Consider the following 22492-nt stretch of genomic DNA (forward strand, 5'->3'; position numbering starts at 1 on the left):
TTGGCCAGGCTGCCCTCTTAGAACCAGGACTGGACACAATACCCCATATGTTGCCATCAATGCATCCAGGAGCTCCTGGGGCTTCTGGTGAATGTCACCTGCAGAACTTGAGGGTAGATGGTCAGACTATATCCAAAAGGGAAGAAACAGGACCCTGGGTGGTGTCAGGTACCAACGGGACTAAGAAAACTTCAAGGAAGACTCTATTGGTGACTGGATGTCAGTACTGGGGATCACAACAAACATTATGAAAAATAAAGACAAGACTAGTCAGCAGTGCTGTTCAAGGCAGAAACAGGCAAGTCTGGTTATTTATTATAGCTTGTAAACTTGTTAATAATCAACATGGGCAAAATAAAGGATGGGCTGCCTTGGCTGGGGGCTGGGCAGATTGCAGGAGCAACTTTTCAGAAATGTTGTGTAAGTAATTCAAATGTGTTATGTTGAGCTAAATTAAGACATTTAAGTTCATTAATTTTGTTAAAAAGTATTCAAAATACCAAAATAATACAAGTCATCATAGAAAATTATCTAGAAAATATAGTAGCATAAGGAAGAAATTAAAAACTATTCATAATCGCATAACAGACCATTTTTATTAACATTGTGGTATAATTTCAATTCTTTACTATGTTTTCACATGTGAATATTTCACCTTTTTTATAATTATAAATGATGCTGCAGGAAACATTCTATATAAATCTGTCTGTATCTCTGATTATTCATTAAGACAGATTTCAACAACTATAATCACTGAATAAGAAAGTTTGAGATTGTTTTCAACCTTGAGTATTTATGTGTCCTTCGATGAGATTCAGCCACCTAACAAGATAATCTGTACACTATTTGTACTAGTACATATGTACTAGACTGGCTCCAGTTTTTATTAGGCATTATAAAGAAAAAAATGCACACAATGTTTAGCACATAGTAAGTCCTTATTCAATAAATAAAAACAAAATACTAGTACTACAAATAACCACATAAGCAGTATAAAACAGTAGGAGGTAAATTATGTACTGACCATTGCCCTTAGCACTTTATATATTTCACCCCTACTTTTGTAATCACTTTTTTTGTATCCTAAACAGTTAGGATAGAGCCATAATTCAAACTTCTCTACTCTAAGGAAAGCAATTGCACAAAAACGGCTATATGTGACAACTAACACCGGGCACTAGGCCCAATGTACAAAAGGGAGAACTGGGGTGTTTCAAATAGGAGAGTGATTGCCACATCCATGGGAAGCATCTGGTGCTGAACCCCGCAATTCCTGCCTTGTGAGAAGGCAGGCTTAGGTGCCAAATTTCATTCTTATGAGAAGCCAGATAACTGGAACCTTAAGGAAAGCATCCTGGTTTCAAATGTTAGCAATTCATGCAAATTTGAAAGAGCAATAACATGCATGCCAAACAAAACACATATTAAGGTTTTATTCAGCCAGCAAACACCAGTTTATAGTCTCTGTTACAGGTGTGGATTGTTTGAATAAAAAAATCTGTTTACCATATTATCCTGTATTACACAAAATAATTAATAGGATTCTTTAATTCAATAAGGTCCTCATTAAATACTTATCGTCTAAATTCCCTTATAGCCTATGGGAAACTAGAAGCTTTATTTCATGATGGAAATTATTATTATTAGATTGTGATGACAACAATAAATCCTCACATCATATATGCCAAACAGAAACCCAGGAAGAGTTTTGTTTTAGAGAGCTTACCTTCATGCATTCAGGGAGTTATTCGATCATTTCCAAAATTGGACATTTATTGTTTGGAGAATAATGACTAAAAACCTTAAGACATTTATCCCATCTGTAAAAAATGAATACATAAGACAAGCACAGGTCTTCAACCTTCTGTTCTGCACAACAGTTGAAACTCAAGATTATATCTTTAGGAGAAATCTAAACTTACGCTTATTCATGAAATGCAATGCTTGCCCTTAGTTCTGATGGAAGCAATATGTAAACCGAGATCAACCCAGTAATAGGATCCTTGTCTGTTAATAGGCATTAGGAATATGGGCAAATTTTGGGATAGCTATTACAATTATTGTTCTGTCTCTTCTTCTAAATGTCTTTCAAAGAAGCTGGGACTATATCTTCTTTCTCTCCTGAAGTCATAAAATAGGAAGTACTTACAGTCCTAATCATGTTCGGTACAGATTCCATATTCACATACCTACACCATCAAAGCAGTACTGGACCAATATTTAATAGCTAATTCATGAATTAAACTACAAATTAACATATGTAAAGTGCATTGATAAGCACAGCCTCTGCAAAGAAAAGTTTGCCCCTTTTCTTCATTATCATCCAATTGAACAGAGTAAGAAGGTGCTTACCATACCAAGGAGGAACTAAATCTACAGCAGGATGCAAAGAGGAGCTCGTTTATCTCCAAGATCCTATCTAATTTTCTATTAACTCTATCAGTAAAACCCATCTAGTATATCTGTATTATCGACAGAAAAGTTCTGGTTGAACACTTTCATTAACAAGTGCTTTAAAGGAACTATCAGCAGGAGATTTTTGAGGCTGTCCATGCTCAAAAACAAGGGCTTGATCTGCCTTGAATATGGAATTGTTCATTCTGTGTCTACTATTGGGTGACACTGGTCCCTAATGCATGTCTATCTGTGATTACACAGAAAGTGATATTATGAGATATTAGACAAACTACCCTCTAACATCATAATTAAAACTCTTAGAACATGGATTAGAAACCCACAACCACAAAAGATTATTTGCTAAAAGATATCCCATTAAAGGGCATGGATAACAATCTGGATTTACCTTGGGTAATATTTTTGCCAGCATCCACTTTCAGGGTTTCTACTGGCACATGTCAGGCAAGTTCAGGGAGGGCAGTGTGAAGTTTGCTTGACAGTGACATGGTGCCAGACAATACACATGCCTGAATCCCTGGAATCTCGTAAGAGTGCTGCGAAGCTTGGTCTTATGTGCCCATATTTTATTTTGTTAAGAAATATAAACTGAAGATCAGCGAGGTAAAGTAATGTGCCTGTTGTCACTAAAAAAAATCATTTAAAAACTCTGTAAACATTTAAAAATAACTAAAGGAGTATAATGGGATTGCCTGTAACACAAAGAATAAATGCTTGAGAGGACGGATACCCCATTCTCCTTGATGTGATTATTATGCATTGCACACCTGTATCAAAACATCTCATGTACCTGATAAATATATACACTTACTATGTACCCACACAAATTAAAAATAAAAGACTTCTTAAAAATTTAGGTAAACAACTAATATTTTTAAATTGTGATTAATGGCTGAAACTCATTTCTTTTCTCTCAGACTTTGAATCATCCCTGACACCAGAGAACACTAAATGACAGTGGACAGGCAGACAGTGTACCTTTTGCTCCTGATGGTCATAAGAACCACCTCCTTGTTCTTATTGTGAAGTGCAAGGTGCAAAAAGGAGGCCTGCCTGCTCCTTGTTCAGGACTATGTCAGCATTGTGGCTCAGAAGTGCAAAGGCTTTGGCATGGCCTTCCCTTGCAGCAAAGTGAAGCGCAGTGTTCTTTTGAAGAAACGGACACAGAAAATGTGGTGACAATGCCTAATCTGCTTTGTTTCATGGCTGAACTGCCTAAAAGACATTTGCAACACTAATGATTTAATACCAAAATACATAGCATTTAAAACTGGTGTTCAAGCTTCAAACTAATGAGTTTATAGTTCAAACATGGTGTGAGTGTGCATGTGTGGGAAGTGGGTCTGTTTGTTTATGTGTGGGAAGTGGGTCTGTGTGTGTGTGTGTGAGAGAGAGAGAGAGAGAAACAGAGAGAGAGAGAGAAACAGAGAGAGAGAGAGAAAAAAACAGAGAAAATGAATTCCAAGGGGGTTGTTTTGTGCTGCTTTTGCAATGGGATGATTCCACAAAGACAGAGGACCAGCTATCAGGGTACGGATGTTGGGTTGAACACAGAAGAAAATACTCCTGAGATTTATCATCTTGTAGAGCAGTGGCTTACAAATTTGGGGTTTCCCAAGCTTGTACACTTTTTTAAAATTCAGAGACTGTTATAAGGTTGCCAGTTTTTAGTTTCCCCACATGAAGACTATTTTTTTGAAAAAGGCAACAATTGTCCGTCTCCATCATTTTATGAACAAATGTACATTTCAATAGTTACTCTCCCCAAAAGAAGGAATGACATAATAGCACAATAAAGGGCAGTCCTTCAAGTCAATATACTTCAAAATGAAGCACTTATTTTAGTGAAAACTTACACCTTCCTTTCTTTTTCTGAGTCTACCAGGGAGTAAAAGCTTTATCATCAACTCACAATGGCCTGTGGACCAACCTCTGTGAGTCTAGTGGATTCCTAAACATTCATCCACCCCTTGGTATTCTCCCATTTCTGTTGCCTTTTGACTCATACTTCACCTCAAGAGTCTGCTTGCTAAACACCCAAAAAGGCTGGGAAAGGAGCAAGGAAGGGAAGAAGGTATCTAGGAGGGTTTTCTGGCAATGCTGGAAGTTTCTGGTATGTCGAGATTTTGGGTAAGTGTGAGGACCATGGTACATACCCCGTCTTCATCTATGTGATCTGTGCACTTCAAATTACTATCAAGAATTACCTTCATGGTCTGAGTGTACCCTTATGGATGCATGATGCAAAACCATCTAGCCATTGTGGTCACTGATAAAGAGTTAAGAAAAGATGTGTGCATACACTTAGATGAAATTTGGGATGGGATGCCACTTGGCTCTTTCTAGGTAAATCTGATGACAACAAAAAGCGTAATGAGATCTGGCAACTAAATATTTATGAAATATTTATAATAAATGAGTGAATTTCAAGCTCAGTGGTCGTAAATAATCTATTTGTAATGTGATTCACTCATATTTTTTATTTAGTGGATTAAGATATGAAAGTATATAAACACATTACCAAACACTTCGGGGTAGGAGAAGTACACTTAGTGCGTGTGTATCATGCATAATTTTTTCAAAGCTATAATGAACTTATACACATCAACTTAAATCTTGTTTTATTTTTTTCATTGAACATTGCATCCAAAAAATTTTTTTGAAGTGGTGTTAGTCTTTGTGGTCAATAGTTATTAGTAATACTACTAATAATATAGTACATGGCTATAAGATATTTAGCTTAGCGTCACTTATTCTTCTAAGAGTTCAAGTCTGAAACACTTTCCTCTTGTGCTCTCAAAGATGCTTACCCAATCACTTTGAAAACTGCTTATTCTTTTTCACAGAAATTTGAGGTGTAAATATAATGAAGCCTTGTCATATTGCTAATACTTTTTGAAACTAAACATAGAAAATATTTCCTGACACAATTTAATTTCAGTGCTAGTGAACAGATGTTTTAGGGTATAACAGCCATTCCAGTTATGATGTAATTAAGCAACAACTGTCTGGTCTGGTTCTACTTGGGTCGCCTTTGTAAGTCAGTTGCTTGGCATTTCCTTGTAAACCAGAAGAAACTGAGCAAAGCATTCATTTTTGCAGCTATATCACTTAATTTGCTGGCATCAGTATTCTGTTAAGAAAATGTGTTTCTAAACAGCCTAATAAGCTCTTTGCTGCTGCTTTGATGAAATACCAAATGACATGCCTCTGTAAAATATTCCTAGGTTTTATTCTTTTTTTTTACAACAATATCATTTACCTATGCCACATATTTTATTATGCTTACATATTTTAACTTGGTTTCGTTTCTTGTGCTTGAGTTCCTTTAAGTATAATGAAGTTCAGAAATTTTTACTGTCTCCTGTTGTCACTCAAGGGGAGCTTTTTATGTCTACCATTCATCAGACTGAAGAAAAAGTAGGGTATTTGAACTTGTATGTTTGTGTGTGTGTGTGTACGTGCACACATACACATACACAACCATGGTTTTGTATCTACATAGGAAGATGGCAGCATGATGAGCTAAAATATAAGAAACTGTATTTCAAAGATTCTGAAAAAGACTCTGCACAAAGCCACTTATTCTGTGACCTTGAACAAGGTTCTTCAACTCTATAAACTTCAAAGTCTTTTTCAGTTGGAAATAATACTGACTTCCCTTCCAGTATTTTTTTTTTTTTTTTTTTTGAGACGGATTCAAGCGATTCTCCTTCCTCAGCCTCCTGAGTAGCTGGGATTACAGGCATGCACCACCAAGCTCAGCTAATTTTTTTTTGTATTTTTAGTAGAGATGGGGTTTCTCCATGTTGGTCAGGCTAGTCTCGAACTCCCAATCTCAGGTGATCCGCCTGCCTCGGCCTCCCAAAGTGCTGGGATTATAGGCTTGAGCCACCGTGCCCGGCCCCCTTCCAGTATTTAAGAAGTTACGTGTTGATGATAAAATAAAATGTATAAAACTACTTAGTGAAATATAAAGTTAGACAACGTAATTAAAAATATAATGAAAAGATAGCCTGAAAATGGCTAATTAAAGAAACTATATAAACACCCCAATCATATATCCTCACCTGAGTAACAATGCGCCTCTTTTCAGAAGAAGCTGAACTACTTTTTCATGTCCATTTTTTGCTGCAGATGGAGAGGAGTCATTCCATGAAGGTCACCTTCATCCAGAAGCCTCGTATCATTCAGGTCTTGTAGGAGCCTCTGACAGGTATTGATACGCCCATAACTTGGAAAAAATTAGGTTTCATATTTTCAAAGCAAATATTAAACAGAAAGAAGACATGTTGATACATTGCTAGACTGACCTTTACCTGGCTGCAAAATGCAGAGGTGATTTCTTATCTTTGCTTTTGGAATGAATGGACACATTAAAGCCAAGTAGGTTATTTACAGAACCAGGGCCCCCCTGTCTACATGCATAATGTAGAGGAGTACACCCATCGTTGTCTTCATCCATTACCAGCTCTTTGATCTGTTGCATCTACAGGAAAAAATTAATATCATACAAATAACTCTGCTATTATGCTAATATGATGGTTTTCAAACTATTCTGTAGGAAAATATTTTCTAACAAGGGTCAGTATGTATTCCTTGGGGGCAAAAATGTAAATAACCTAAAGGATATTCGAGTAAAATGCATGTGAATGAAGTTGAATGCTCTGTCTCCATGTAATGTACATTACCATATTAAAGGCTCTGAGAGATCCTGCAAGTGGGAAAATATTAAATAATAAATTTAATATTATTTAATATGAATAATAAATAATAAAAACTTAACATTTTTAACTCAGTATTTTTCAAACATATTTGATCACAGCCCTTCCTTCTGCCCCTCCTCTCACTTCCTCCCACCCCTAAGTAACACCTAACAGCTTCATGTTAATATGTTCTGTTAGGTAAAATGGAAGGGATGTTAAAATTAGGTTTACTTTATCTTTTATATGTATAGTAAATTAAAAATGAATGACAAATGAGTAGCTTAGTCCAATCAATTATCATTTTGCTGTTTTTGCTGAAATTTTTCAAATACATATATATTCTTGATTCTTTATTTAAAGACAGTGACAATATTGAATTCTATTTACTATAAAAATATGTTGTATTTCACATGCGCTTGATAGTCACTCAGTATTAGCTGGTGAATATAAATATGAAAATAATGCTTTTAACCTGTCCTCAGCAAGTCAGGTGTGCTGAGTAGTTTTTCTTAATTGATGGTGGAGTATTGATAATTCATACCCATAGTTGGCTTTTCCACTGATATACAAATCCTAATGATCAAAGAATGAAGAAAATCAAACTAATTAAGGATGTATACTTATCATACATGATAGCATATGAAATCCTTCTGTAACTTAAAAAACTCAATCTCAATACAATTATCATCATCATCATCATCACTACCACCATCACCCTGTTATAACTATTCAAATATGTCATCTTTATTTTAAAACGTTGTTAAAATTCCAGAATCAGCTTTGATAATAATAAAAATTATAATAAACAAAATTAGTTTATCCTCTGTTGAACCGAACTTAGTTAATGGAAATCCATAGATATATATTACCTGCAAAAACTCAGGTCGCAGACTTTTTAATCCATAAAGTTGCTATACAGTTAAATGCAGAAAATTACGTCCAAAATTACCTTTAATATCTACTGGGGCACCTAAAAAAAGCACAATGTAAATATAAATTCTATTCACTTATTTAATGCATCCTTTATGTGGATTTTCAACTTGCAAAAAAATTTTGACTTAAAATTTTGCTGACTTTTAGTTTACAGGAAATGTTGTTTAGATGAGAAAACTAAGCATAATTAAAAATGGGCTTACTACCTGTGTGTGTGTGTGTGTGTGTGTGTGTGTGTGTGTCTGTATGTGTAAGTGGGGTAGAAAATATGTGATGCATTACATAAATACATGAGGCCTTACCTTTCAGAGCATAAAATATAAAAATATAAATATAGACACATTAGAGATCAAGAAAGAAGAGGATAGCAGAGAAGGACACCTCACTTCTTTGTTTTCAGAGGCCCAGGTTAGAATCGAAAACAGGGATAGTTATAGTACCTACACCACATGGGACTGATACATTGAAAGACAGTTGATTAATTGTTCAATAAATGCCTGGGGTATAACAATTGCTTTATAAATGTTATCTACTATTGTTCTGAAATTATCTTTTTAAGCATTGCTCCCTTACTGGACTGAAAATTATTCTAGACATGAAAAGTGTTCTGTTTATCTTTGTATTCACAACACCTGGCCCAGGGCCTGGCACACAATAGATGGTTAATAAATGTACATCTAACCAAATTGAGTAATACTTCCAAAGACTTGGCTTGGTCCCTCTTGGTAGCTTTAGAGAGTAGCAAATTTACAATATTCTAAGATGCAGAAGCAGTTGCTAAGTGGAGAGCATCCTACAGAATCAATGCTATTAATATCTGCTCCCTAAAAATCAAGCCATTCAACAAGGAGCTTACAAACAGATAAATCAGCATACATTGCAATCTCTAAATAAGGTTAATTTATTGATACAGAGTGTCTATATTATGGCTAGCACTAAAGTATATGACTAATTATAGAACCATTTGAAATTTCTCCATAATTCATATGTTGTATCATCAGAAATCAAGGCATTCTTTAATAATTTCAGTAAGAAATTATTCTCACATGTTAGGCTTTATACTGACACCTGGCAATAGCTCTAGTTGCTACATAAACCATAAAAATAATACCCTTTTACCTAGACCAATAGTTTAGTATCCACTGTAAGAAATAATTTTTAAATGACTATAATTATAATTTTTAAATGACTATAATTATAAAAGTCTTCCAAATTTATTACATCTATGACTTAAGAAAAATTCACAAAAAATTCCCTTTATAAAAAATCCTATTTTATCTGAAATAGATGAACTGAAATAATTAAATTGACATCACTCAAATCCTAAAATAAAATTTTAGTCAAACATTTATTTGAGAAAATTTATATTTAAAAATCACATTAAACCTATATTGTTAAAATGAATGTCAATGTTAACCATTATGTATTACAATATTTGATATGACAAGAAATCAAAGCCCTTTTAAAATTCCATGGAAAGAATTCTATACCTTACACAGAGTAATAAAAAATATTAATAGCTTAAACTCCAAATGTGGATATTTCCATGTTCTTTTGGGACCCACTGAATATAAATGACAATGGGGGCAGCATCCCCTTGGCAAGCTCCATGGTGGTCAGTGAGGCCACATTTCTCTTGCCTGGCGAAGAGATGGCAGCCTTTGCAGGAAACCATGAATGACCATGGTTTAAGGTTTATGGTATATAATGCATAGTTTAAAGTATATAATGAGTCTCCCCAGGACTCTTCTATGTAAGTGTGACAATTTCAATAGTTGTTATTGACAACACAAAATGTTCAATACTACCAACGGAAATCCGTCATTGCTGATATAGTGCCACTTAAATAAATTCACCACACTTTGATCTCTATAATGGGCTTATTAAAGTTCAACTCAAAAGCTGACTGATTCCACTTCTTAGAGTGAAAAAGATCTCATGCTTCATGCTTTCTCTTGTAGTAAACCTTTGACAATATTTTTTGGCTCCTCAGTTTTTCATTGTTTGTAAAGGTGGCACTGAGGCAGCTGGGGTAGGAGCTTCCCCCAGTGCTGCCTGTCCTGCCTCCACCTCAAAGCAATCAGGGCGAAGAAGGATCACCACCCAAGATCACACTCCCCTAGGACCCTCTAACATGCCATGGGAACAGCTTTCCTTGCAATGTACCTGCCAACTTCCTGCACTAAAAACACTGACATGGATATCCAAAAGTACGCTTTGACACTTCTAAGTTCACAGTAATGTTTGGCCATTACATATTCATGTACAATATACTCTGCTTCCAAGTGTGTCGATCATCCTTTTGTACACATCACATTTTTTGCTGATAAGCAATAAATTAAAATTTGATTTATTTTTGAAAATCCCTATTATGTAATCATATGATTTTTTCACCTATAAATAGTAACAAAAATAAACCAGTAAATGGAATACTTACCAGTGAAATTAAACAGTCTGCCAGGTCACAGTGATCAAATAATGAAGCTCTGAAAAAACAGAATTATAAACATTATAATTAAAGTACTATTTATGTAAATACAAATGTATTTAATAAAGCTACTATATTCAGAAAGTGAATTTAGCTAATCATAGAATAACATGATAGAATGTTAAAGAATTAGTAAGCTTTCAAAATTTATAATTTGATTCTGATAAGGGTAGCATTTTCAAAGTAATAATAATAGGAAAACACCAAATACATCACAATATTTTCTTCCTTATCCTTTAGGAAACCTGTTTTCTCCTGTAAAATCACCATGGAGATATTCTGAAGTGAGTAGTAACATCTGTCCCAAGATAGAAGAGACAAAGAAATCGCTGGTACTGCTATGATCATGGGGAATAACAATAGCTACATGCAAGGTATGTCTCAAATTCACCTGCGGGGTTCAAAAAGTCCCTCTTTGGGAGACTCCTCTTTGGCAAAAGTTAAATGGCAGTGTTAACTTGAGTTTTTTATGAAGCCAAAAATAATTATGGAAAGGATAGAAAACATTTTGGTATCATCTCACAGCCAGTCATACAGATAATGTTAATTTAAAAAGCAAGTAAAAGTTTTCAATCTATATTAAAGCGCCTCCTTAAGACATGTTAATAATTTCTTTTTTTTTTTTTTTTTTTTGAGACGGAGTCTCATTCTGTCGCCCACTTGAGACGGAGTCTCGCTCTGTCGCCCAGGTGGAGTGCGGTGAGTGGCGCGATCTGGGCTCAATGCAAGCTCCGCCTCCCGGGTTCACGCCATTCTCCTGCCTCAGCCTCCAGAGTAGCTGGGACTACAGGCACCTGCCACCATGCCTGGCTAACTTTTTTGTTTAGTTTTGTTTCTTTTGTATTTTTAGCAGAGACGGGGTTTCACAGTGTTAGCCAGGATGGTCTTGATCTCCTGACCTCGTGATCCACCCGCCTTGGCCTCCCAAAGTGCTGAGATTAGCAAATCTCATTTCTTTCTTTCAAGATTGTCTCAAGTATTCTTGGCCTTTTATATATAAATTTCAGAATCAGTTTGCTAATTTTCACCCAAAATATGACAAGATATTGCATTATATTTAAAACATATTAGTTACATTTAGTAATTTTAGGGAATAAATTATAACATTAAGTACCCATCTACCTAAGATAATTTCATCTCATGCATATTGATATATTAAGGCTGTTTTCTAAAGATGCACTTCAACAGTAACCAAATTATTGGGTTTCTAAATTAGCGACACATTCAAATCAAAGAGTTTTTTTTTTTAATTCCTGCCACTCATCCCAGAGATTTTATATATTAAAGGGTATTAATTGGTACTGGGATTTTAGGAGCTACCCACATGATTCCAATCTGCAACAGTTTGAGAATCTCTGGTCTAGAAGTTAGTCTATTGAGTTTTAATTTTATTTCAATGGCTCCTTTTTAACTTTTTTATTTTACTGTATCATTTTCATATCACCAATCCCAGATTCATATATGACAACCCGTTTTTACAATTCTATGTTGTCTTCATATACTTACTTTTACATAACTTATTAACCTTCCTTTAAATTTTTTAAGGTCTCAAATATCTTTATTTCAAAATTATTTTCAGATTCCCCTGTTATTTCTATTTTCTTGGAAATAAATTGGCTTTTTGTTGACTTTTTTTTATGTTTTCTTTTATGCTATACAATTTTAGTTTGCAAATTCATCCTAAGTGGGAGTTCCTTTCTCTTCACACATATCCTATCGTGGCTGGTGGTTTTGCAAATGTGTACATTCATTAGAAACAGATCTTTTATTGGTAGCTAGAGATTCTTTTTTTCTTTTTTCTTTTTTTTTTTTTTTTTTTTTTGAGGCGGAGTCTTGCTCTGTCGCCCAGGCTGGAGTGCAGTGGCACGATCTCGGCTCACTGCAAGCCCCGCCTCCCGGGTTCACGCCATTCTCCTGCCTCAGCCTCCGGTGTAGCTAGGACTATAGGCGCCCTCCACCATGCCCAGCTAAGTTTTTGTATTTTTAGTAGAGACGGGGTTTCACTGTGTTGGCCAGGATGGTCTCGATCTCCTGACCTCGTGATCCGCTTTTTTTCTAAGAGATATTTAGATAGATAGATTTCCAGGTCTGGTTACCTATTGAAAATATATCGGCTACTCTGACTCTCTGTGTGTGTGTGTGTGTCTGTGTGTGTGTCTGTGTGTGTGTGTATGAGACTGAGAGACTGAAGGCTCAACTCAGACAACTCTTTCGCTCACATGGGGAGCATTTCGTACTTGTCTTTCCACAAGAATTGAATTTCCAATATACACTGCTTGTTTCCTATCCTAGCACCTAGTAAGCCTACAGTTTAATACATTTTCCCTGATGTGTATTTCTGTCAAACTTCACAGAAATTTTTTAGCGTTTTTGGCAACTTGGTTATAATTTCCTAAAACTTTATCTTTTGAAACCATTTATGTATAATTGGGGGATTAGCAGAAGGGATTATGGTGGGAAAAGTAAAATATCCATACGTATCTCCTCCATTATTGTCATTAAAAATGGGGATAAAATAAATATGAGAAATTGGAACAGAGTAGAAAAGGCTTGGAAGACCTTGTATGTAGACTTCTTTAGCATATAGAAAATTAATCTTGATCCTATATCCACTGGACTCGATTCAGAATATGCCACAGGAGATTTTATTCTGTGGAATTTCTTTAACATTATACTCCCATTCCCCAGGAACACAAGCAATTCCAGTTGATACACAGGGTCTTTGCTATTTTGTTCTTTTCTTTTAAACTACATAATCTTTGCTTCCATTAGTACTAACTGCTCTTTGCAATTTCTAATTTAACATGAGAAGACTAAAAGTCTGTATACAGAATGATAGGTAGAAAACTTGCCTGTGAAGCACAGTCTGATGACTTTCATCAGCTGCATTAACAATATCCATGCCACCAGAATAGGACGATATCGATAATTTAATAATCTCAGTCTCTCCATGCAGCAAAGTGAAGGGCTGTGCACTTTGCCTTCTGTAAAGGGTTTTAATACTAGAATCAATATTTAAATCCAAATTTAAGAATGTAACTTATATTCATCTGTGAGTTTTTTTGTCCCAGGTCAATAAAATCAAGGAATATCAATTACATTTCAGATGATTAATGGTGATCAGATGAAACTGATCACCATTAATCATCTGAAATGCAATAGATATTCCTTGATTTTATGGACCTACAAAGAAGAGCATCCATACAAAATTTGTAGCTGACAAGTGTGCTTCTTTCTAATAAAACAACTCCTGGCATATACTTCCACCATCATCGTCTGGGTAACATTCTTTCCCCCAGGAACATGAGAACGACGTCTCATTCATTGCCGTAAGCACTCAGCGTAGGAAGTGACTTCAGAATCCATACCAAGAGTGGCAGCTCTTATTTCTATATTGAAGGGACTTAGGATTAGTGTCCAGAAGATACATGAAATTAATAACCAATCTTCTCTTCCTCCAGAAAGCACAGGCCTTTGCAGTATCTTGGAGGGGAGCTTGTTGCCACCCAAAACCCAGATATTGAAGGGAAAAGGGCCCAAACTCTATACTTTTGGTCAGAGATGCCTGGCATAAGGTCAGATCCCAAACACAGTCAGCATTTTCATAGACATGTTTTTAGAAATTAGTTAAGTGGTCCTTAGTTTTAAAAATGATAACTCTTCCGAATAGAACTAAAGCCAAAGACATTCATGATTGGGCTTTAATGTTCCTAGCTGAACATTATCATCTTCTGAGGGTAGGCCTTAACTTGTGTAACAGCAATTGAACTAGATATCGTCTTTATTCTATCTGTATTTGTGTCTGCAATTGTTTTAGGGAGGTCTCAAATTTCTTTACATACACCGAAACTTGGGGTATCCCCTTGTTCTGCTTCTGCAGAAGCAGAAGGAAATAATATTTATTTCTTGTGTGTATTTCAATGTAAATTAACCGTAAAAGAGCTATAAAGCATTTTATATGCTTTTGACAACTCTAAGATGAAAGTGTCATATCAAATACAAAGAGTTACCTCCATTAGGTCTATTTGTACACCATTGTCCAGGCACATTTTGATCATTTCCAAGTCACCATTTTGCACAGCCAGATGGAGAGGTCTGGCTTTCCCATTATCCACAAAGTTGATGTGGGACTGTCTGCTGTACCCGTGCTCTTCACCTTTAGAAGAAAATAGCATTCAATTTAACAAATATATAAAATAAATAATAGGGAGGGTTTTTTATTTTTTAAAAAAAGGAAGGGCACTGAGACACATACAAGCCTGTGGTAAATTTGGTTAAACATTTTTCAAAGTAATAGCACCCACCAGAGTAGACTTATTTATAGTGTATATATGGAAAAGCCTCTACTCACCAAACTTCAGTATTATGTCCATGCATTCTTTGGAACCTGAAAGTACAGCCTGATGAATAGGAAAACATCCAAATGTATTTGATTTACATGGCTTAGCTCCTTTGTGAAGCTGGAAGAAAAGACAAAACTAAAAATGACACCAGTTAAACCTCAAATCACAAATTACACTGTATGTCTATGTAAAAGCACATAGAGAGCTTCATATATTATAAAATCTAAGCATGAAAGTAATTTTGAGCTAAGCAAAGATTCTGAAATAGGGACATTTTATATCTTCCAAAGAAGTAACAATGTAGACACAAAAATATAAATTTTGATATCCCAGCAAACTAAAGTCAACATATTTTTCAATGGAATTAATAAAATTTTTAAAGACACTATCATGACTTCTATACCCATTTTCAATTTCTTATGCGAATAAAATGACAATATTTCCCAGATGCTTTTCCTTCTGTTTATATAAAATTAATAAATGAATATGCCAGCACTCTTGTTAAGCCATGAAAATCAAGCATTTTCACTAATGATAGTTCTTCACTAAAAAGGTGTTAGAAGAACTAAGTGTTATATTACATTGATAATCTGAGCCAATCATTTTAAACTATCATTTTCTATAGATCATTAACCTTCAGTTTTGTTTTAAGTACTTTTAATTATTTCAAAAGAAAATATTTTGAGTAAACAGAAATGTGTGTAGAACCAAATACCACCTGTAATCTCAGCTTTTAGAGATAGTATTAGTTTAGTTTCTATAATATATATAATAGCCCAGAAATATATATGTATAATATAGTCCAGAAATGGAAGATGTACTTTATAAAATCATATTATTAAAGAATATTGTTGGCCGGGCACGTTGGCTCCTGCCTGTAATCCCAGCACTTTGGGGGGCCGAGGCGAGTGGATCACCTGAGGTCCGGAGTTCGAGACCAGCCTGGCCAACATGGCGAAACCCCATCTCTACTAAAAATACAAAAATTTGTGGTGGTATGCTCCTGTAGTCCCAGCTACTCGGGAGGCTAAAGCAGGAGAATCGCTTGAACCCGGGAGGTGGAGGTTGCAGTGAGCCGAGATGCGCCACTGCATTCCAGCCTGGGTGACAGAGTGAGACTCCATCTCAAAAAAAAACAATAATAATAATAAGAAGAAGAATATTGCTAAGTAAAAGCTTTTTGAACAATATTGTCATACAGTATACACATAAAAATTAAATTGGCAAGGAAATCAGACTTTAAAAATACATTGTTTTCTGTAGGACTTTTAACTTTACTATTTCTTTATACCGATTTTCCTTTGGTTAATTTAAGGTTCTTTTCCTAAATTCTTGGTTTGAGTGTTAGTTAATTTATTTTTATTCTCTTTATCATTTATTCTCTTTTTGGTCCAATCATGAGAGCTTAGAGTATGTACCTGTCTCTAAGTACATCTAGTAAAGGTGCTAAAACATACATGTATGGTACATTTAAACACTAGGCAAATATTTTTAAATTATTTTATTTCATTTTCTTACTCTCTGGGATGGTAAAGAGGCAAAATCTTGTGGTAAAAATAAAGATCCTGGTCTGGATAACATGCAAGTGATTAAGGAATATTTGAAACAAGGCTTTTTGCTGGGACTGTAACAGCACACTCAGATGGATCACTGCCAGAAGCAGGAGGAAGTCATGTAGACAAGCATCTCCATCCCCTCACTGGACCACGTCAGGAAGCCTCGCCAGAGACAAAGCTGGCTCTGCTCTCAGGCATGTGGCTAACAACCTTTGTCATTTCATCACTCAGGGCACTGTTTTTGGGAACACGTGGCAATAATTTCTTCAGGTTTTCAGGATTGGCTATGCTTCTTTTGGCTTTTATTTTATGGGCCCGATAAGTCTGGAACTAATTATATTCATCTTTCCTTTGACAATTCAGAAGCTCAGAATCGAATGTGCAAACCATCTTTGTAAGATACAGGCCATTACACTTTGTATTTCGCATTCTAGCCTGACCACCAGCTTCATCTCAATTTTTCCTGCCTATATTTTCTTTTCACTTTGAATTTCTCATAGTTTTCATTACTGCTTTACTATTTGTCTTCTAAAAGCAATCTCAGATCCACTTAAGGCAGGGAGTGTGTATACAAAAACACATAGAACAACTTTTTTTTCTGACATAGTTTCTGTATTTTATGTTTTTCTAAGGAGAAAAACTCAACAGCTTTTGTAAATAATAATAATCCATGTTGTATTCATGAAAAGATAAAGAAAGCAGAAAGATATGACAAATATGCAAACCAAAATCTGCAATGCTTCATTATTATTTTTGGTGCATGCGATCATCACAGCTGTGTTTCCATTTTCTCCTTCCAAATTAACATCAGTACTTCTATGCTCAAGCAAGACCTACACAAAAGTGGAGAATAATTGTCAAAATTTTACAGATTTCCAAATAAAATACTTGTCTTCCACTAGATTTTAAGTTCTCAGATGCCAGGGACCATTTCTATTTATGTTTTTTCATCCTTCTCCCACACAATCTGGCACAAAATTCTGCATACTGTGGGCACTAAGTAAATTTCTCAAATAGATGAAATAATCATGATTTCAATGTCACAACAATTACGGTGATAATGAGTTGTAGCATTGTAAATACTAATTGTAGATAAAAGTTATAGCTTCACTTAATACTTCTGACTAGTATTAGGTGAAGCTATATTCACTAATATTTTCAGAAAAATAAATTTGTGGAGCCATTTAGAATGTGTTCGCAGTGAAGGAGGAAGTCAGGAAGGGAAGAAGGAAGAAAGTAAGAGCAAGAGAGAGAAGGAGGGAGGGAGGGAGGGAGGCAGGAAGAGAATGGTTTTTCTCCCCCTACCAGTCATTTTTCTTTTACTTAGATTGCAAGCATCCTAGGAAATGTCAATGGAAACTCTTTTCAGTAAACAAAACAGAGTTTTGCATAACACTTTGGTAAGGCTTAACTCAATTAATTCAAACTTGGTCTGCAATGGAAACTTTTTCTACAATGTAAGAAATTAGCGTCCTGGCCGAGCACGGTGTCTCATGCCTGTAATCTCAGCACTTTCGGAGGTTGAGGCAGGTGGATCACTTGGGGTCAGGAATTTGAGACCGGCCTGGCCAACATGATGAAACCCCAACTCTACTAAAAACACAAAAATTAGCTGGGCTTGATGGCGCAAGCCTGTAGTCCCAGGTACTTGGGAGGCTGAGGCAGGAGAATTGCTTGAACCCGGGAGGCAGAGGTTGCAGTGAGCTGAGATCATGCCACCACACTCCACCCTGGGAGACAGTGCAAGAAAAAAAAAAGAAGAAAGAAAGAGAGAAAGAGAGAAAAAGAGAAAGAGAGAGAGAGAGGGAGAGAAAGAGGAAGGGAGGGAGGGAGGAAGGAAGGAGGTAGGGAGGGAAGGAAGGAAGTAAGGAAGGAAGGAAGGAAAAGACAGAGAAAGAGAGATAAGAAATTAGCAACCTGATAAAATGGTCAAGTAATTTTTCTGATAGAATTTCATTGAAGACCTGTTACTGCCTCACCTGGTTGACGGCCAGCTGATTATTGCCCAAGTGTCTATAGATCTTTGACCAGTCTTTTTTTTATATTCAATGTAACAAAATTATCTCATCTAAATATCAAATCTTTAAATTGGCCTACTAGAGGCTTTTTCTCTTGCAGAAAGACTATGATAAACAATGGCATGTCCTTATAATTAAATAATGTTAAAAGAATTTATCAAATAAGCTGTTTCTCAAAAACATTGGCTTCCTTAAAAAAGTATACAACCTTTTACCAGAGCCTCTTGTTAACAGAACACACCCATGTGAGTGTCAGTAAATGAATTAGGTTTACTAATTAATTCTGCTCATAAATGAAAATTACACTGAGATTTTGTACATAAAACTACGTGGGAAAATGATTGATGAATTAAGGGAAATGAGAACACAAGATTCCTTCCATGGACTTTAGGCACCTTTGCATTCTCTTCTTAAGAAGCTGTAGATTCATATGGAAAATAACCTACCATAGAAGAGGCTTTTCTCTCTTTGCCCTCTTAGAATCATAGACCATAAAAGTGTAGCATTAGGCTGTTATTACTGTACCACCAAAAGCACAATCTTTCAAAAAGCTGTGTTCAGTTATATGTGGCAGAGATCCCAGAGAGAGTAACTAAACTGTGCACCTACTCCAAATTCAGTCATGACCAAGCAAGTCTGGAAGGTTCGGAGGTGAGCCCTCCACAGGTCCCTTTGATGAGAATCTGGAAAGCCTCATGGAAGGGTCAAACAACTGGATACTTTGAAGTAAAGCCCCAAGAACTAAGGCCTGCAGGCCACTGAGAGAAAAAACCACCCCCTAATCCCCAGGCCAATGTGTCCCAGGGAATATTATGCATACCATAAATCATTTGTTGAAGAACTTGAAGTGATGTGTGGATGACAGTTTTTTTACTTTACAACCATTATAGGCAGCAGAGGAAGGTTTGACGGAAGGTTAGTGGAGCAGCTTCTAAACTGGCAGGGGCTAGGTGGGTAGAGGCTGGACCATGGGTATAACAGGGAGAGGCAGGTAGAGAGGACTGCTGTTTGCAAGCATGAGGGGAGACATTCCAAAACACCTTCTCCTCCTTCTATTCCTGTCATCTCTGGTGAACCAGAGGAGTCTGAAAATATTTTTACACATAGTTGTGGTTGGTAAGAGCAAGTAGGGGAGAGTCAATTTTACTTAGAACTCTATTTTTCTGCTTGTTCTGGTGTCATCAGGAAAATTTGTTTTATGTTCATCACTGAATTTATGAATCAGTTAGGAGCTTTATTTTCTATTTCTATGTGATACCTATCTTTCTGAATGTGTTGGTCTGGAGGTTTCTGCTTTCTAATAACAATAGTCTTTCAACAGTTGTCTGTCTTCATATTCCCAAACCACACTTTCAGAGCCAATATTAATTGAGTTAATAGATATTTGTTCTTAAAAAGGGCTTTCAGAGGGAGCACAGAGCTCCATGAGGAAATATGTGACATTTCTGTGGGAGTCCCTGCAGTCCTTAGTGGCCCAACCCGGATGATATGGAAACAACAGTTGGCTCATGAATAATGCAGATATTTAATAAAACAACAAGAACAACAACAAAAACCAGCTTGTTTCCAGAGGACTTTCTAGTAACCTCTTCAGGGAGCCACTCTGACCTATCTCATAGGTACTGAGACTTCAGCTCGCCCCTTCTCAGTCAGCCAGAACTCCAATTTACTCATTCATTCATCATTTGCCACCACAGTGCTGAGGAATAAGAGATATTTGGATTAGCAAGACACAGCCCTCCTTCAAGGATAATTACCCAGGGGGCAAAAAAAGCACCTGAATGTTTGATTCCAATATCATGTGTTAAGAATTTTGATAGAGCCATATACAAGGAACAGCAGGAAAGCAGAAAGTGGCTCCTCTAATACCCTTCATGCCAAACGTAAAGGAGCCAAGGTCTCAGAAGGCTGAGAGAAAAGGTTTTTGGGCTAAAGGGAGCCAGAAACTCATGCATCTCTTTGGCGATTTATAGAGAAGTTGGTTTTCTTGTGGCTTACCACAAATAGCCAAATCATCATTTGCAATAATATTTCTACAAGAAAATTTATTGTAAGTTCCAAATAGCCTACCTTAGAAATGAACTTCTGGAACACGATCCATTTGTAAACTCCATTCTTCATCAGTTAAGCATGTTTGTTTTCTAGTGTGTCTGACAGACTTTGAGAGGTAGTTTAAAAGCCATGGCCTAATTTTTACCCTTTAGCAATTTTCCAGGATTTCCTCTACTTGATCAAGCTTATTGTTACACCTTGAAAACCAATAAGATGTCTCCCAATGGTATTGTCATGTCTTCAGCGAACTAATCTAACAGGCCATACACTCTAACTAAAACAGCAAGTCACAATTATGTTTTCTGCTTTCACTGAGGCTCTCAATACCTTCTTCCTTTGTCATTAAATCAGTCAGGTAAAAGAGATAAAGCCTAAACTTGAAAACATAAAGATGAAAATAAAATTCCTTAGTCTTGCTGTTTTACTTGTGATGTGCCATTAGGCAAGCTATTCAAATTCTTTTGGCACCTCAGCATACTCAGCTATGAAATGGGAATACTAGTATTTTATTAGATCTTACTTCATAGAGGGCTTATTTAGATGAGAATTCAATAAACGAACATGCACAAAGCTCTTTAAAGGTGCTTGGTAAATAAGAACTGTTCAATAAAGTTAGAACTAATCATCATTATCAACATTAGTTGGTGAGAAGTAGAGCAAATGTAATTATTACATATCATTTGATCTGGAAGCTCAGAAGGTGCTCATCCTGGTGCAGGCAGAGAGAGCTGGATCTGGGTACCAGCACCTGCGCCGCCGGTCAGGCCCTTTGGAGCCAGCCAGTAGCCTTACCTTCATCACCTCATTGTTCATGCCCAGCACAGCTACGTGGAGGGGCGCGATCATGTTGAAGTTTTGGAGGTTTGGGTTTGCTCCTCTGCTGAGTAGAAACTTAACGCTTTCAATTTGGTTTTCATCTACAGCACAGTACAGAGGGCTATTCCATAATCATCCATAATCATTGCATTCAGCACTAGAAAAAGAAACCAAAATATGGGTTAGATTTTGCTCAACACCTCTTGAGTGCCTATCCACTGCAAAACTCAGTGCCAAGTGCAACTGAAATCAGCTGCATCTTTTCTATGGAAACTAAAAACATAGCTTCAATTCTCATGAAACATTTAATGGGCACCTAATGGGAATATATAGAAGCATGGCACTGACTTTATCAATTGAGTTAAATTTCTATCCATAGCAGTCATAAGAGAAAGATCCTCCAATTGCTACATATTTTTATCTATATGAGTTGGGGTATTGTGATAAAATATTGAGATTATATAAAACAAAGAACTATATACTGGGCACTCTACTAAGTTCACGTGACCATTATTTCTTTCAAGCCCCAACAGCCTGCTAGGCATCACCATGACAAATGTTCAGGAGGAAGATGCTGAGGTCCAGAGAGGTTAAAAGTCTTGCCAACATCACAGAGCCAGTAAGGAGGTATGGTTACCATGCCTCTCTGAACCTCAGCTTTCTCGTATTCAAAATTTGTAAAAAAAAAAAAAAAAATACAAAACATATATTCATATGCCTACACACACACACAGAGAGAGACACCTTGCAATGTTGCAGTGTTATTGGGACAATAATATTAAATCGTGTCTTTAAAGATCACAGCGGAGTGCCTGGCCTGTAGGAATGGCTCAGAAAATGTTAATAAGAAAAAAAGACACACCACTAATAAACCACAAGATTAGAATTCGAGCTTGAGTCCCTGATGCCACACCTGGTTTCCATATATTTCTACAATACGATATATGGCACTATTTATCCTGTGAGCTCAGCATACAAGTAATAGGTCCTTTCATCCTGCAAAGTCCTATAGCTATTCTAAAATGGACATATCAACCTTGTAAATTAGTGGCAGTGTTATCTTTATGTCCAGAAAAGGAGAAAAAGTATTGTCTCATAAACATGATTTGGGGACCATCTATGGTACTTGGAACCATGTAGCCACATTTTCTGTTTCTCTCCTTTT

General features: G+C 36.2%; 1 pseudogene; it reads right to left on the bottom strand.

The window, feature by feature from the left end:
• LOC472791 (transient receptor potential cation channel subfamily A member 1-like) overlaps positions 1 to 22492 on the bottom strand; it is a 61138-nt pseudogene that overhangs the window by 32896 nt on the left and 5750 nt on the right.

Source organism: Pan troglodytes, chromosome 7 (assembly GCF_028858775.2).
Source record: "Pan troglodytes isolate AG18354 chromosome 7, NHGRI_mPanTro3-v2.0_pri, whole genome shotgun sequence".
Classification (NCBI taxonomy): Eukaryota; Metazoa; Chordata; class Mammalia; order Primates; family Hominidae; genus Pan; species Pan troglodytes.